The sequence below is a fragment of the Cibotium barometz genome, chromosome 21, assembly GCF_041138505.1.
Source record: "Cibotium barometz isolate CiBa-2024 chromosome 21, ASM4113850v1, whole genome shotgun sequence".
NCBI lineage: Eukaryota > Viridiplantae > Streptophyta > Polypodiopsida > Cyatheales > Cibotiaceae > Cibotium > Cibotium barometz.
The window spans coordinates 11,305,284-11,321,981 of NC_141066.1; the positions used below are offsets into that span (position 1 = coordinate 11,305,284).

The 16,698-nt window shown below is 40.0% G+C and overlaps 1 protein-coding gene across 2 annotated transcripts in view; it reads right to left on the minus strand.

Annotated features, from left to right (window-relative positions):
- Positions 1 to 16,698, minus strand: part of LOC147626852 (uncharacterized) — a 42,778-nt gene that overhangs the window by 3,588 nt on the left and 22,492 nt on the right. The window lies entirely within an intron of this gene.

The following is a 16,698-nucleotide window of genomic DNA, read 5'->3' on the forward strand; positions in this document are numbered from 1 at the left end:
TGCAGCCATTCTGCCTTTGATCTTGGTCGGGGCATGAGAAAAAAGTTTATCCCAGGCAGAGAGGTTCCAGTCCCCATGATATCGAACCTTGCTGTAATCAATCATCTCCCAAAGAATCCGAGTCCAGTGCAGTTCCTTATGGAAGATATGTTTGAGAAAAGTAGCTCTTCTAGCATGCATGTGACAAAGCAGGTTAAGAATCCCCAAACCTCCCGACTTTTTGGGATGAGTAACCACTTCCCATCTCAGCAGAGGGAAGACCTGCTTACCACTATTCCTCCCCCACAAGAAGGCAATGAGAACGCTGTTGATGAGAGCAATATGAGACTCTTTCCAGTCCAATAGGGGAATAAAGTACAGGAAGTAGGGAATAAGAATGGCCTGAACAATTCTAAGTCTGACGTGCAGAGGCCACTCATCACACTTCCAGTAGTCAACTTTGGCTTTGACTCTATTTAGGACCCACATAATAAGCATTTTGTTGCTGACATCAATGCCCAAGGGGTGTCAGATACCTAAAAATGTGTCCTTTCTCCAGTCTTTTGCCATGCCAAATAATAGCATCAAAATCAGCAGCTGATAGATTGATGAGAGTGGATTTGGAAATATTAAGTTGTAATCCAGCAGCATCCGAGTACATCTGAAGCAAGGTCATACACTTGGCCACATTAAGATTACAAGCTTTGAGGAACATGAATGTGTCATCTGCAAACCCAAGGCCAAGCATACTTTTTTTCTTGATTCTCAGACCCTGCAGCTCTCCGGAAACAGACATTTTTTCCAGCATACGGAAGAGAGGATGGGTAGCAACTGCGAACAAAAGTGGACTAAGAGGGCAACCCTGCTTAACAGATCTGTGAATCTGAATGAATTCAGTAAGTCTGCCATTGAGATTAATACAAGATTCTGAATGCTCCGCTAGGAGATAGATGATGTTGGACATCTTGCTACCAAAACCCATCTTGTCCAGAATACCATGTATAAAATCCCATCTTATAGAGTCAAAAGCCTTGGCAAAATCCAGTTGCAGCATCACCATTTGTTGATTAGTATTTTGAGCATGTTCAATGCCCAACTGGACAGCCAAAATGTTGTCATAAATAGATCTAACCCCCACAAATCCAGATTGACTAGCATGGATATACTTCCTGAGAAACGGACCAAGCCTGATAGCAACTGCTTTTGCCAGAATTTTGTAAATGATGCCCATCATGGTTATAGGTCTCCAATGAGATAATTTAGAGCAGAAGACCTGCTTAGGGAGGAGTTTAATGAGACCCTGTTTCAACATTGGATCCATGGATTGGCTAGACCATATCCCATTAATAAGATCCACAATTAACCCAGATATTTCCTCCCAATAAGCAATGATGAATTCTTTAGAGAGACCATCCAACCCAGGAGTTTTCTCATTCCCCAACTGCTTAAGAGCATAAAATAACTCATCTTTCGTCGCGAAATGGCCTTCAAGCCTTAGAGAGGTATTCTGGTCAATACATGGATTCACATACTGCAGCATAGTGGTAGAGACAGTAAGAGAAAGAGTATCTTGTTTAGGAACATTACCAAGAATTTGTCCAAAATAATGCGTGCATTCCTTAGCAATACTCACGCCGTCCTTGATAATGGTGCCATCATCTAATTCAATTTTGGCCAAGGCATCTCTGCATCTTTTGCTAGCCAATCTTTTGAAGAAACCCTTAGAAATGCAATCAGCATCTTTAAGTTCAGTGCATCTGGAAAGGAATCTAGCTTTCCTGGCTTCTTCCATATCCAAGGCTATAAGCTGAGCAACGCACGCAGCCACTTCCTGTTCATCATGAGCATTTAAAGACCCGACATTACCCTGCATCCTTAGCATACTCACTCGGTGCTGACATTGATCCCTGGCTTTCCGTTGGTGCAAGGCAAAATGCTTCCCACAATATCTGATTATATTCTGCATACACCCTGCAAACTGCGCCCATTTGTCTGATGCATTAACATGAAGAACATCCACATAGGAAACAACTGAAGTCCTCTCTCTCTCTCTCTCTCTCTCTCTCTCTCTCTTGGGGGGCACATGTACTACCTTTTTATCACCCAATGGTGATAGATTAATTGGGTGGTAGATTGGTTATTTAGTGAGCTCTTAGAGTGATACATGGATTCACCTGGGTTTAAGTCTCATTCTCGTTGGATAATCCTAGTGGGTTCTTCGTATTGTTGCTACTACGTTAAAAGACTCTCTCTCTCTCTCATTTGTTCCAACAATAAATACGTTGCAACCTTCATTCTTGATTGTATTTTTAAACAAATGCGCTGCGTGGCGACTTGACTCATAATCTCCATTACAGAACATTGATCCTACTAAAAACAAGTGGGAACAATCTTATTGATATAAATGCCTTTTATTTCTCAGCTTTATGTGTCAAAAAGTTTCCATTAATTTATAATAATTTTAGATAATTATTTTACTAAGTGTAATCAAGCTTATGTAATTATTCAGTTAAGTGAAATAAAGTTTAAATACTTGATGTTAAGTTTAAAGCAAACTTTAATGCACATATCTACTGAATGATATGAAGAACAATGCATTTGTAGGAGGGGAGGGAAAGAGTACTTGTTTAGAGAGAGAGAGAGAGAGAGAGAGACGTTTGATTGCCTTCATAAACTTTTTTTTTGGCTAATGGAGGAGGTTGTGGCACTACTTGTGTGTGTGTGTGTGTGAGAGAGAGAGAGAGAGAGAGAGAGAGAGAGTGAGAGTGAGTCTCGTGTATCTAGTATGTACTATGAAAGTTAAAGTTAGTTGCCTCTCTCGAAGAATATATGCATTTAGCTTGACTCCATAATATGGAGGTCACCTTAGTGCAACACAATTGTGGAGGTCGTGACACTTATTAGTTTACTAAATGGGTGGAGGCCAAGGCAGTAAGGATCGATGATGCATGAGATACATCAAAATTTATTCATGAGAAAATGTTTGTCTGATTTGGGTGCCCACCATTGAGGTGGTAAGTGACCAAGGGGCACACTTTGTCAACAAGGTGATCAAGGAGCTTGTGTTGGAAGTTTTGGTGGTTCATTGGAAGACCATTATCCTCAAGAGAATGGGTAAGTTGAAGGTGACCAACAAGACTTTGTGCAAAATCTGGACAAAAGTTGTGGAAGCAGGAAGGTGGGCTTATAGAACGTCAGCTAAGAATAGCATGGCCCAAGTTAACCTTTGGCTTTGAAGCAGTATTTCCAATGGAATTTTCAGTTCCAAGTAATTAGCAAGCATGTTGATTACAATTTGGAGCAGAGGAATGGTTATACATTGATGGATCTATTAGAAAGGTGCTAATCATGGCAGACCATGGTCATCATCGCATGGCAGACCATGCGATGATGACAACTGCGAAAGCAAGACCAAAATATTGGAGAATTTAGCGAGGCTTGATGATGTGCAAATCATGGCAGCCCATGCAATGATGATTGCGAAAGCAAGGTGGAAGGTGTAGTTTGATTAGAATCCAAGGAAAAATAATCTTAATGAGGGAGAGCTCTCAACTCTCAGAAATATAAGGGTAAGCTTAAATACATGGGTCCATACAATCTTAATGAGAGTTGAGAGCTCTCAACTCTCAGAAACATAAGGGTAAGCTTAAGTACACGTGTCCATCTAAGGTTAAGCATATCATAAACTTGGGCATAATAAATATTCAAACTTTAGAGGGGGAAGAATTGCCAACCTATGTCAATGGTAGCCATTTGAAGAAGTAATCCGCTAGAGAAGAGACAATTCAAGAGCACAATGAAGACACCAAAGAGGATGGTTCAGGAGTGAATCTCATTATGGTGGAGATGGATGAATATGACACCTTCTCTCAAGTAGCAAATGTGGACCATATTCATGAGAATCCAGCGATAGTTTCAATCTGTGAACTGGGATGGTTCTCTCACGCAAATTCTATACCCCTTGAGCCGAAACGATTCCCTCACCCATTGTGATTACCACCATAGTTCCCTTAGAATCAATTTGGCATGCTTACAACATTCCACAAAAGGTGGATGTGGGCACACCAGTGTGGACCGTAAAGGGGAGGACACCATGTATAGCCAAAGAATAAGGAAATAATATAAGCCTAACTGGTGTCATACGTGGCAAAGAGGTCAGAAGAAATTAACAAAGGTGACACAAAGGTGGATACCAAAGGAATTACTTCATGCACAAAGGCCTAAATACAAGTGCAAGCAATTTTTGTGTTGAGTCCGAAAGGCTGGTAGTGCACAAAGACCAAGTGAAAGCTCATTCTCAAATCATATCACCAATGGAAACCAATGAGATATCAAGCTGTGAAAAAGAGGTTGTGATTTACGGGACCGCATAATCCTCGTTGATGCTAAGGATTTTTCAGCTAAATCTTAAGACAAACTACTCCAAAATGGTTCAGATGATTTGGGCCAAATGAACAAAAAGGTAGTAGAAAACCTTAGCATTAACAAAGGGATGAAAAAAACAATTGAGGTACCATATTCGAGTAGATAGGATTCTAGGGAGAGAAACTAGATGAGCTTTTTACTCAATTTTGGGGTTAGATTCCATAAATATAGACTTGGGATAATCATGGTAGATTTAGATGTCTTTTGGCAATCTTATCTAGAGAGGGATGATGATGTCTTTTGGCAATCTTATCTAGAGAGGGATGATGATGTCTTTTGGCAATCTTATTTATAGAGAGATGATGGGCATAGAGAAACCCGCTTTCTTTAGTCTAGATTATGGTTTTAACGTTATTTTTGGAGGCAAATCTCCTTATGTAAAGACTCTTTAAAGATAAAATCTATCTTTAAAGATGACGTGATGAGACCCAAGGATGTGAATTCTTTTTAGACCTTATGTGCACTATGAGTTTAAAATTTGACCTAGAGGCCATAGAGTTTAGTGGCCGAAATTGTGTCATGATGATTGGATCAAATTGGAAGGAAACCCCAAGGACAGACTCTTGGTAGACCAGACTCTCAAAATTGTGTCTTGTGGTGATTGGATCAAAGATTGAGTATTGGAAGGAAACCCCAAGGACGGACTCTTGGAGAACCTTGAAGCTTGACCAAGGATTGGCTCTTGGAAAGAAAGTTGAATCACCAAGAATGGACTCTTGTGTGAGGAAAAGTGTGATCTGGGATCATATGAAGAATCTAGTGTGAGAAACAAGAGAACCATGGGTTTAACTTTACTTGCAAAAGGTTTTATATTTCATGACATTGACGGAAGGATCCTAGTTGGAGTTTTATGTATCAAGAATGACTTTGGGCATCCCATGAGATAGTGACCCTTCTCGTTGCACCAATGTGGAAATTGATAAATGGAGTGTGTGCTTATAGTAGAATTCTAGGGTAGGATTAATGGCCCCTTGACCCATAGATTTTTTGGACCTATAAGATAGACTGTAGAGCCGATCGTCGTCGTAAGAAAAAGGCATCGTTTGAGCCGAACATAAAAAGAAAACGGTGATTTTTGGCCGACTATGCCATCGTCAGAAAAAGGCCGATAGATATATGTGATATGGTTGGACCAAATGGATATAATGGTGTAAGACGCACCTAAGAACGGCCAATCACAAGTCATCCAAAAATCATATATAGGTAATGCGGTGATTAAGTTTAAGTTTAAGTTTTAAGAGATGTTGAGAAATGTTGAGAAAAGAATGTTTTCTTGTGTGCGGTGATTAAGTTTAAGTTTTAAGAGATGTTGAGAAATGTTGAGAAAAGAATGTTTTCTTGTGTGCGAAAGCAAAAATGTATTTTCCTATGGGGTGTGTGAGTAAACGACAGCTTCATAGGCCCGATCAAAACCATGGGTCTAACCCTCGTTTAGCCACCCTAAAAATTTCTAACCACTGGGGCTAGCTTGATTGAGCCTATGAATTTGGTAGGAGCTGAAAAAGAGAATAGTTCCTAGAATTTGGTAGGAATTTTTAGGGTGGCTAGATGGGGGCTAGACTGAGTCTATGAATCTATTAGAAGCTAAAAAAAAGAACATTTCCTAGGAATTGGGCTAGGTAGATCTGAGCTATTCGGGGACTTTCCAAACAAAACATCAAACTATGTTGATTGAAAACTATTCTTAGTGGGAAAAGTTTTTATGTTGGGAAATTAGATATTTAGACTGATGTAAAGTAGTTAAATAGGATAGCCTCCGGCTTCTCAATCGATCGAGGGGTATGGTCATCTATGTGTGAGTGTAGCAGATGATAGGAATCAATTGTAGATAAGTTAGGAGATGCAAAATGAGGAGGAATCTTTCGTATTTTCCCAAAGGTGGGGACTTCACCAAGCTATGCCATTAGAGAGATACTTGGGAAGGCCTACTATAATGATATTATGGGAAAGACCCCTTGCTTAAATAGGCTTCCGCTATAGTATAGAAGGGCATGGGGGTCCTCACAAATAGTAGATTCAAACTTTATGGCCATTAAATCCCTATTTGGGATTTTGGGTCCTTAAGATTCAAACTTTATGTCCATTAAATTCTCGTTTGGGATTTTGGGTCCTTAAGATTCAAACTTTATGGCCATTAACTCCCTGTTTTCATGACTTCATGTGTCCCCAAGTGAATGTTGTGGTGCTAGTTGTTTCCTACCCTTGAACTCCCAAGTTCCTACGCACCTAACTCAACAAATTATGCCTTATTGTACATTCAATCAGCGCAGAAGCTGCAATCCATCAAAAGAACCAAAATAATCCAAGCTAAAGGAGGCGGCCAACTTTGTAAGGAGACATCGGGTTGATCCATGGAGGCATGGATGGTACATCAGGTCGATCTGGTCGATCCATGGGGGCATGGATGGTACATCCATAGACTAGTCATTTGCCACATTGTAGGTGTACCTTCCCCCAAGAAGCCCATTGTTTCCAGGTGGTGGGTCAGTCATTCTTGACAACAACATAATTCTTCTCCAATTGGCCAAACCTTCCACATCCGGGTAGGAACCGTAGGCATCACCCACGCCGCACGTCCTCTACAAGCTTTCTTCCACACACACTAGCATGGGTTGATGATTTTTTGGAGGCCCCATTTACAGCATGGCAGAATGGGTGGTCTACAACAGAGGTGGGAGAGGGCACCTAGGCGGTAGGTTTGTGGGTCTAGTAGGTGGGTAGGAGGGAAATCAGTAGGATCAAGGGAACTGGGGTGAGGTGAAGGGGCCAACAAGAGTGGGCATTGAAGGAGCTTGGTGGAGGGAGGTTTTGGGCGGAGCTCTATTTGTCAAACTCTCTCTCTCTCTCTCTCTCTCTCTCTCTCTCTCTCTCTCTCTTGAATGACACATTGACTAGCTCTTTACTTTTATTGGTGCGTAGGGAGGGTTTCTTCTATTGATCGGATCTTTACTTTTATTGGTGTGCAGGGAGGGTTTCCTCTATTGACCGGTTCTTTACTTTTACTGGTGCACTGGGAGGGTTTCGTCTATTTATCGATTCTTTACTTTTACTTTTATTGGTGCGCAAGGAGGGTTTCGTCTTTACTTTTATTGGTGCTACACAGGGAGGGTTTCCTCTTTACTTTTATTGGTGCGCAGGGAGGGTTTCCTCTATTGACCAACTCATCTTTGCTGCAATCCATCAAAAGAACCAAAATAATCCAAGCTTAGATTGGTCTCCCATCAACAAAGGAGGCGGCCAATTTTGTAAGGAGCTACATCCGGTTGATCCATGGAGGCATGGATGGTACATCAGGTCGATCTGGTCGATCCATGGGGGTGGATGGTACATCAGGTCGAGCTGGTCAATCCATGGAGTCATTTGCCACATTGTAGGTGTACCTTCCCCCAAGAAATCCATGGTGGGTCAGTCATTCTTGACAACAACAACAAATTCTTCTCCAATTGGCCAAAGCTTCCACATCCGGGTAGGAATCGTAGGCATCACCCACACCGCACGTCCTCTACGAGATTTCTTCCACAGACACTAACATGGGTTGATGATTTTTTGGAGGCCCCATTTACAGCATGGCAGAATGGGTGGTCTACAACAGAGGTGGGAGAGGGCACCTAGGCGGTAGGTTTGTGGGTCTAGTAGGTGGGTAGGGGGGAAATCAGTAGGATTAAGGGAAGTGGGGTGAGGTGAAGGGGCCAACAAGAGTGGGCATTGAAGGAGCTTGGTGGAGGGAGGTTTTGGGCGGAACTCTATTTGTCAAACTCTCTCTCTCTCTCTCTCTCTCTCTCTCTCTCTCTCTCTCTCTTGAATGACACATTGACTAGCTCTTTACTTTTATTGGTGCGTAGGGAGGGTTTCTTCTATTGATCGGATCTTTACTTTTATTGGTGTGCAGGGAGGGTTTCCTCTATTGACCGGTTCTTTACTTTTATTGGTGCACTGGGAGGGTTTCATCTATTGACCACCGATTCTTTACTTTTACTTTTATTGGTGCGCAAGGAGGGTTTCGTCTTTACTTTTATTGGTGCTGCACAGGGAGGGTTTCGTCTTTACTTTTATTGGTGCTGCACAGGGAGGGTTTCCTCTTTACTTTTATTGGTGCGCAGGGAGGGTTTCCTCTATTGACCAATTATTTACTTGTATTAGTACATAGGGAGGGTTTCCTCTATTGACTGGTTCTTTACTTGTATTATTGCACAGGGAGGGTTTTGTCTATCGACCATTTCTTTACTTGTATTAGTGCACAGGGAGGGTTTCCTCTATTGACCGGTTCTTTAATTTTATTAGTGCATAGGGAGGGTTTCCTCTATTGACCAGTTCTTTACTTTTATTGGTGCACAGGGAAGGTTTCCTTTATTGACTGGTTCTTTACTTTTATTGGTGCACATGGAAGGTTTCCTCTATTGACCGGTTCTTTACTTTTATTTAGTACCCAAGGAGGGTTTCCTCTATTGACCGGTTCTTTACTTTACTCTTATACAGTACATCAAAGCCATATCAACAAGGAAACTACATGATAGTGCACTCTGAAATTTATGAAAATTGAATGATTCTCACTCCTTGGGATTTGTAATTGTACTTGGTACATATCTTCCATTTGTGTAATGAGTTTCGTAACATGTAGTACAATTTCATGCCACATTACCTCTTGTTTTCAATCGTTTTTAGCCATTCTTTGAAATCTGCAACATTGGCTGCTTTGCCATACCAATGAGGTAAGTACATGATAGTGCACTCTTATACAGTACATCAAAGCCATATCAACAAGGAAACTACATGATAGTGCACTCTGAAATTTATGAAAATTGAATGATTCTCACTCCTTGGGATTTGTAATTGGTTTAGCCATATGTGGTCCCCAGAAATCAAGACCTCCAAGATAGCACATTTTTCCTCATTCGATAGTGTTGAGGATGCCAAGCTATAGAGCCGCTCCTTGGCTAAACAAGTTGGTTTCTCCTCCCAACTTATCCCCACAATTAGCCTACATATATAGAAAACTCATTAGTTCATGACATTATACATCATGGCTATACATGAGATTGTGTATAAGAAAGTAAACGATTCATGCTTACTCGAAGAAGCGATCCCCTAGAATGGGGCTTGCAATGCCAGCTTAGGGCCTAGTAGCATATTGGGTCATCTTTATGGAAAGCGGGAATCCATAGCTTATCAAACTCCTTTGGAGGTAAGGTTTCCACAAGGGGTCAATATCTCTAGTGGCGGGTGAGATACTCATCCTATATTTTCAATGTCTACTCATTAGTTGCGTTGTAGTTATTAGCACACCATAATTTTAATGCGATTTACATCATTTACCTGATATACTATCTGGGATAACTCCCGCAATTCACAATTGTACCAAGAGGGGCGACCTATCTTTTTGTTCTTCTCTTTTTATCCCTTGATCATCTCTCTTTTGTGCCTCATGATTGTATTTTTCTTTGCTTGACCAAGAGATCTAATCAATCAAACCCTATCAATGAGGGAAGATGGCACATATCCTACCTCATTCATCCTAAGGCAAATTGCACTTCAATAAATAAGGCACACTTGTTATGTTATTTTATTACGGTGGGATATAGAGATTAAAAGGTGGACTTACTATTATGTCCCTTTTGGGCCATTTGGCCGAACATAATGAGGCCACCCTTAGAGGCTACAATTTACTCAATGTGAACTGGGTACTATTGGGTTATAAAGTTGGGATTGTGGCTCATTTGTGGGGAGTTCCTTAGTGGGACTCTGGAGCTTGGGATTGGGGCATCCCAAGTGGGCTAGCTATGGTTAACCCATGGATAGGATTGTCACATTGGTCGTGAGGGCCTAGATAGCTATGATGGCTCGGGGTGCATGGTAAGGGACACATGCCATGTGTTGATGCGATTGATGCCAGATTCCGCGTGGCCTCTAGCTCGGGGGTGGCTTGCTACTACACGTCGTTCTAAGCCTATGGGTAGGATGGCAAGTGCTAGCCTACCTCTTCATTTTTCCTCTTCGGGTCGTTGATGGTTCATGGATCACATGTATTCTGATTTACTTGGTTGTGTCTGTCGATCTTGGGCGAACATCCAAGTAAGTGATTTGATGCTTGGGGTGTTTCATTTGGTATCAGAATTTGCTTCATAGCGATGAAATTAAAGCTTTAAACCAAGGTTTCTATTTAGATTTTGTTCTCAGGGGGTGCACTACTAGAAAACCCTTGGTATAACGTGCGTTCAAGAGGTATTAAAAAAACCCCTTACCTAAAATTTTTCCCCTGATAAAACAACCCCTATTTACACATGAACTAACGGATTTTTTTCTAAAGCTGAATTGAAAAACCCCTTCTGTTAATATATAATCCTGTTAAATTTTCTCAATTTATCTAATTAAAAACCCATTCATTTGAACTCACGTGGTAACTTACATTTTTTTAAGGTGAACCCCCCGAGATTTTGTTGAAAGAAATAAAGAGCATTGGTTGTAAACTGTGTGAGTTTTATGCATAGAATTGACAATTCTTGTTGATATAACCATTGAAGAGTTTGATTTGTGAAAAATATAGCCATATGATGGCCTATTTTTCGTGAATGTACATCACAAGCTTCTGTAAACCGTAGTGTTGAGAAATAGAGAGACAGGTCATCGACCCCTCAGCTACTCACCTAGTGATCGGCTATCACCTGTAGCACTTGCACTGTCTTTGGTGGCTACCGGCGTGAAGCTGGTGGGTGCTGCCTCGAACTTGTGTGAGCTTGATGGTGATTTGAGTTGGAGATGGCTGTGATGATGGTGGCGGATGTTTAATGACTCATCAGTGAGGCTTTAGGATAACCATGAACTCACGATGGCCTCTATTGGGGTGACGGAGCTGTCCCATTCTTACCTTTCCTATGTGCATGTGTTGAGCTGCCAATCGAGCCTGAGTGGAGGTGTGTGGCTTCTTTTGGTAAAACATTCATGCCACGGGACATAGTGTTCAAGAGGGATCTAAGGTTGAAAAGAGGCCCCGCAATTTTGCCTAATCTGGACCGTCGTCGGGCAAGTGAACTCTGAGTTCACTCCTTGTTCACCCGTAGTTTAGGAAATCCGACGGTGTTGATCAAATCCAGATCGCGACGCCTCTTTCCAACCATAGATCTTTCCCTCTTGATCCATGACGTGTCACTTAGTGACGAGGACATGCGTGTGCACAACGTCCTATTTAGACCAATTTTTTGGGCTTTTGTGGATGTTGTTTAGCAACCACAAATGGTCCTCATGGATCGAACTGGGCTAAGAGTTTTCATTTAGTAGGTCCATGATTTCAAGGCATGGGTTGCTCTGAGTGAGCGATGGTGGGGAGCTCCATAGTGGGCTATGTCTACCTTTTTGGCAGCCTATTTTCCCTTCACTCCTGGGAAGAAGGAGGAGTAGCTAGATTATTTGACAGCCTGGTTGAGTAAGTGGGAATCATATTTTGCAATTCTGCAGTGTCCCAAGAAACAATACAAACTATTCCTAAGAGGTGGTGCTTGGCATGATCTTAAAGGGAAACCCCACACTTTGAGGACGTGGTCTACCTTCAGAGATTGGAGGAATTTGTTAGCTAGACGAGACTGTCTACCGCATGAAAACCATTTAGGTGGGTGCGAGAACAATATTTGAGTTGACTTTTGGATCTCTAGTGATTGTCTTTGTGGAGTGTGATCTTGTCTTCATGGAGTGTGATACTTCTTGAAGATTGATCTAGAGGATGTGCGTTGACTTATGTGAGTTGATTGTTATACGAGTTGACTTTTGGATATCTTGTGATTGTCTTTGTGGAGCATGATACTTCTTGAAGATTGATCTAACAACAAGATTGTGACCATAAAATCTGCACTAACTATGCTCCTATCATCGCCTAGTGTGAGTTGTGAGTGACAGATCACCGACCCCTTAGCCACTCACCTAGTGATCGGCAATCACCTGTAGCACTTGCACTGTCTTTGGTGGCTACCGGCATGAAGCTGGTGGGTGCTGCCTTGAACTTGTGTAAGCTTCATGGTGATTTGAGTTGGAGATGGTGGCGGCCGTTTAATGACTCATCAGTGAGGCTTTAGGATAACCATGAACTCCCGATGGCCTCTATTAGGGTGACGGAGCTATCCTGTTCTTACCTTTCCCATGTGCATGTGTTGAGCTGCCGATCGAGCCTGAGTGGAGCTGCGTGGCTGGTAAAACATGCGTGCCACAGGACATAGTGTTCAAGAGCGATCTAAGGTTGAAAAGAGGCCCCGCGATTTTGCCTAATCTAGACCGTCGTCAGGCAAGTGAACTCTGAGTTCACCCGTAGTTTAGGAAATCCGACGGTGTTGATCAAATCCAGATCGCGACGCCTCTTTCCAACCATAGATCTTTCCCTCTTGATCCATTATGTGTCACTTAGTGACGAGGACATGCGTGTACACAAATCATGGCTTGGTGGACCGCAGGTCCCACATGAGTATTTTATATTTTATAATTGAAATGAAATGTACCCTCTATTTTAAACAAGAAACCATATATTCTTAAGGTCCTTAGTAGCATTTGAATATAAATGAAAGATTTTATCTCTCCACCTTGCTTGATAAACCCCTTGACAAAGGTGATTTATCATTGTAATCTCCTTTGTGAAATTTCTTATTTGTCACAAGGAGAAAATGGCTCTTACTCTCTAATCCCGTGCATGAAAATGACATTTTTTTTTGTGCTTTCTACCTTTGATCTCATGGGAGTTCTTTCACAGTACACCTTTTAACGTAAATAACACTCTTTAATTTGAGCTATTGATTCCCTTTTCATTTAATTATCAAAAGTGGGCTTATTTATTCTATGTTATTCGTTAAACATATTATTTTGGTCATTATGAAATCATTAGGCAAAATATGGACTCACTTTTGGGCCTTTTAGTTTTAGAGAGAGAGTGGATGTCAACCAATGAGGAAGAGGCTTCCGTAACGGAGAAACCCCATATTTTCCACTCAAAATTAGAGCAAAATGATACTAAAAATAAGTTATATATCAACTTAAAAAATATAAAATAATAGACATTGAACTTTAAAAAAATTTAAAATAATACACGCTGAAGCGGCTGATCTTAAATATTACTAATGGCATAATCATGCAAGATCTGTAAAGTCAGTAGTAGCTAATGTAATCTTCTTCCCTCCAAATCTTCTTCATCTCCAACATAGTGGTACTTTCTTTTGCTAAGTTTCCCCCCTAAACTTCTTCATCTTTAGCTCCTCTATCTATTCTGCTGCCAGGGATTTTATATTCACGTGATCACAAGATTTTTTTTGTTAATAACACTTGTGAACATGTTATTCACATGTTCACATGTTTTCATGTTCTCAAAATAGCAGGTTACCAGTGACCTGGTAACCTGCCGAAGCCCGCCGGGCTTTTTGTTTTCCCGGCGGGCCCGCCGAGAAAATCCATTTTTTCGACGGGAAAAAAAGTTAAAAAAAATGGTCAAAATATATTCATGTTCGAAGTCATTCCTACCATTTTTGGGCCTTCTGGACTCATTTATGATGTCAAAAGTTCAAAATTCTTTGTACAAAAAAAGTTATCTCTAAATTTATCACCTTAAGCTCGATTACCATCAATTAGATCTTATTATACTTTCAATTGATATTAATTGACATCAATTAATATCCAATTGAGTCCAATTGGTATCAATTAAGTCTAATTGGGTGTCAATTGATCGATTGGGCTCAATTGACATCAATTGACACCCCATTGGACTCAATTGGGCTTAATTGGACTTAATTGGATTCAATCAATTGACACCCAATTGGACACAACTGGGCTTAATTGGACTCAATTGACATCGATTAATACCCAATTGATGTCAATTGAGCTCAATTGACATCAATCCTAGTCAATTGATATCCAATTGATGCCAATTGAGCCGAATTGACACCAATTGCACTCAATTGGTACCCAATTGATGTCAATTGAGTCCTCAATTAACATCAATTAACACCCAATTGAGTCCAATTGACATCAACTAATACCCAATTGAGTCAAATTGATATCAATTAAGTATAATTGGGTGTCAATTAATCAATTCGACTCAACTGATATCAATTGACATCCAATTGGACTCAATTGACATCAATTGGGTGCCAATTGAGTCTAAGTGACACCCAATTGATATCAATTGCATCCAATTGGGCTTAATTGACATCAATTCACACCTAATTGATGTCAATTAAGTCCAATCCAGTTCAATTCACACCCAATTGATGTCAATTGGGCTCAATTGACATCCAATTGATGTTAATTGGACTCAATTGACATCAATTAACACCCAATTGATGTCAATTGAGCTCAATTGACATCAATCGTAGTCAATTGACACCCAATTGATACCAATTGAGCCGAATTGAGCTTAATTGATATTAATTGCACTCAATTGGCACCCAATTGATATCAATTGAGTTCGATTAAACTCAATTAACATCAATTAATATCCAATTAAGTCTAATTGATATCAATTAATACCTAATTGAGTCAAATTGATATCAATTAAGTCTAATTGGATGTCAATTGATCAATTGGGCTCAATTGGTACCAATTGACATCCAATTGGACTCAATTGACATCAATTGGGTGCCAATTGAGTCCAAGTGACACCCAATTGATATCCATTGCATCCAATTGGGCTCAATTGACATCAATTCACGCCCAATTAATGTCAATTGAGTCCAATCACGTTCAATTCACACCCAATTGATGTCAATTGGGCTCAATTGACACCCAATTAACTCAGCCCAATTGATATCAATTGAGTCTAATTCAAACCCAATTGAGTCTAATTACATCTAATTGGACTCAAGTGACATCAATTAACACCCAATTGATGTCAATTAAACTTAATTAACATCAATTAACACCCAATTGATGTCAATTCAGCTCAATTGACATCAATCGTAGTTAATTGACACCCAATTGATGTTAATTGAGCCAAATTGGGCTTAATTGACATCAATTGCACTCAATTGGCACCCAATTGATGTCAATTGAGACTCAATTAACATCAATTAACATCCAATTGAGTTCAATTGATATCAATTAATACCCAATTGAGTCAAATTGATATCAATTAAGTCTAATTGGGTGTCAATTGATCAATTGGGCTCAATTGATATCAATTGACATCCAAGTGGACTCAATTGACATCAATTGGGTGCCAATTGAGTCCAATTGACACCAAATTGTTATTAATTGCATCCAAGTGGGGTCAATTGACATCAATTCACACCTAATTGATGTTAATTGAGTCCAATTAGGTTCAATTTACACCCAATTGATGTGAATTGGGCTCAATTGACACCCAATTGATATCAATTTGGCTTAATTGATACCTAATTGATATTAATTAGACTCGATTGACATTAATTAACACCCAATTGATGTCAATTGAGCTCAATTGACATCAATTGTAGTCAATTGATACCCAATTGATATCAATTAAGTCAAATTGGGCTTAATGGACATCAATTATACTTAATTAGCACCTAATTGATGTCAATTGAGTCTAATTGAGCTCAATTAACATCAATTAGCACCCAATTGAGTCTAATTGATATCAATTAACACCTAATTGAGTCAAATTAATATCAATTAAGTCTAATTGGGTATCAATTGATCAATTGGGCTCAATTGATATCAATTGACATCCACTTGGACTCAATTGACATCAATTGGGTGCCAATTGAGTCTAATTGACACCCAAGTGATATCAATTGTATCGAATTGGGCTCAATTGACATCAATTCACACCTAATTGATATCAATTGAGCCCAATTGATATTAATTGAGTCTAATTCACACCCAATTGAGTCCAATTGCATCTCTAATTGGACTCGATTAACATCAATAAACACCCAATTGATGTCAATTAAACTCAATTAATATCAATAAACACCCAATTGATATCAATTGACTCCAATTGGGTTTAATTGACACCCAATTGATGTCAATTAAGTCCAAATAGATACAATTAGGCTCAATTGACACCTAACTGATGTCAATTGAGTCCAATTGGATTCAATTGAGTCCAATTGGGTTAAATTGGATGCAATTAGGCTTAATTGATGTCTATTGAATTAAATTGGATGCAATTTGTCCAATTGATGTCAATTGAGTTCAATTGGATGCAATTAGGCTCAATTGACACCTAATTGATGTCAATTGAGTTCAATTCATACCCAATTATTGTTAATTGTGTCCAATTGAGCTCAATTAACACCCAATTGATGTCAATTGGGCTCAATTAACATCAGTTAACACCCTTTTGAGTCC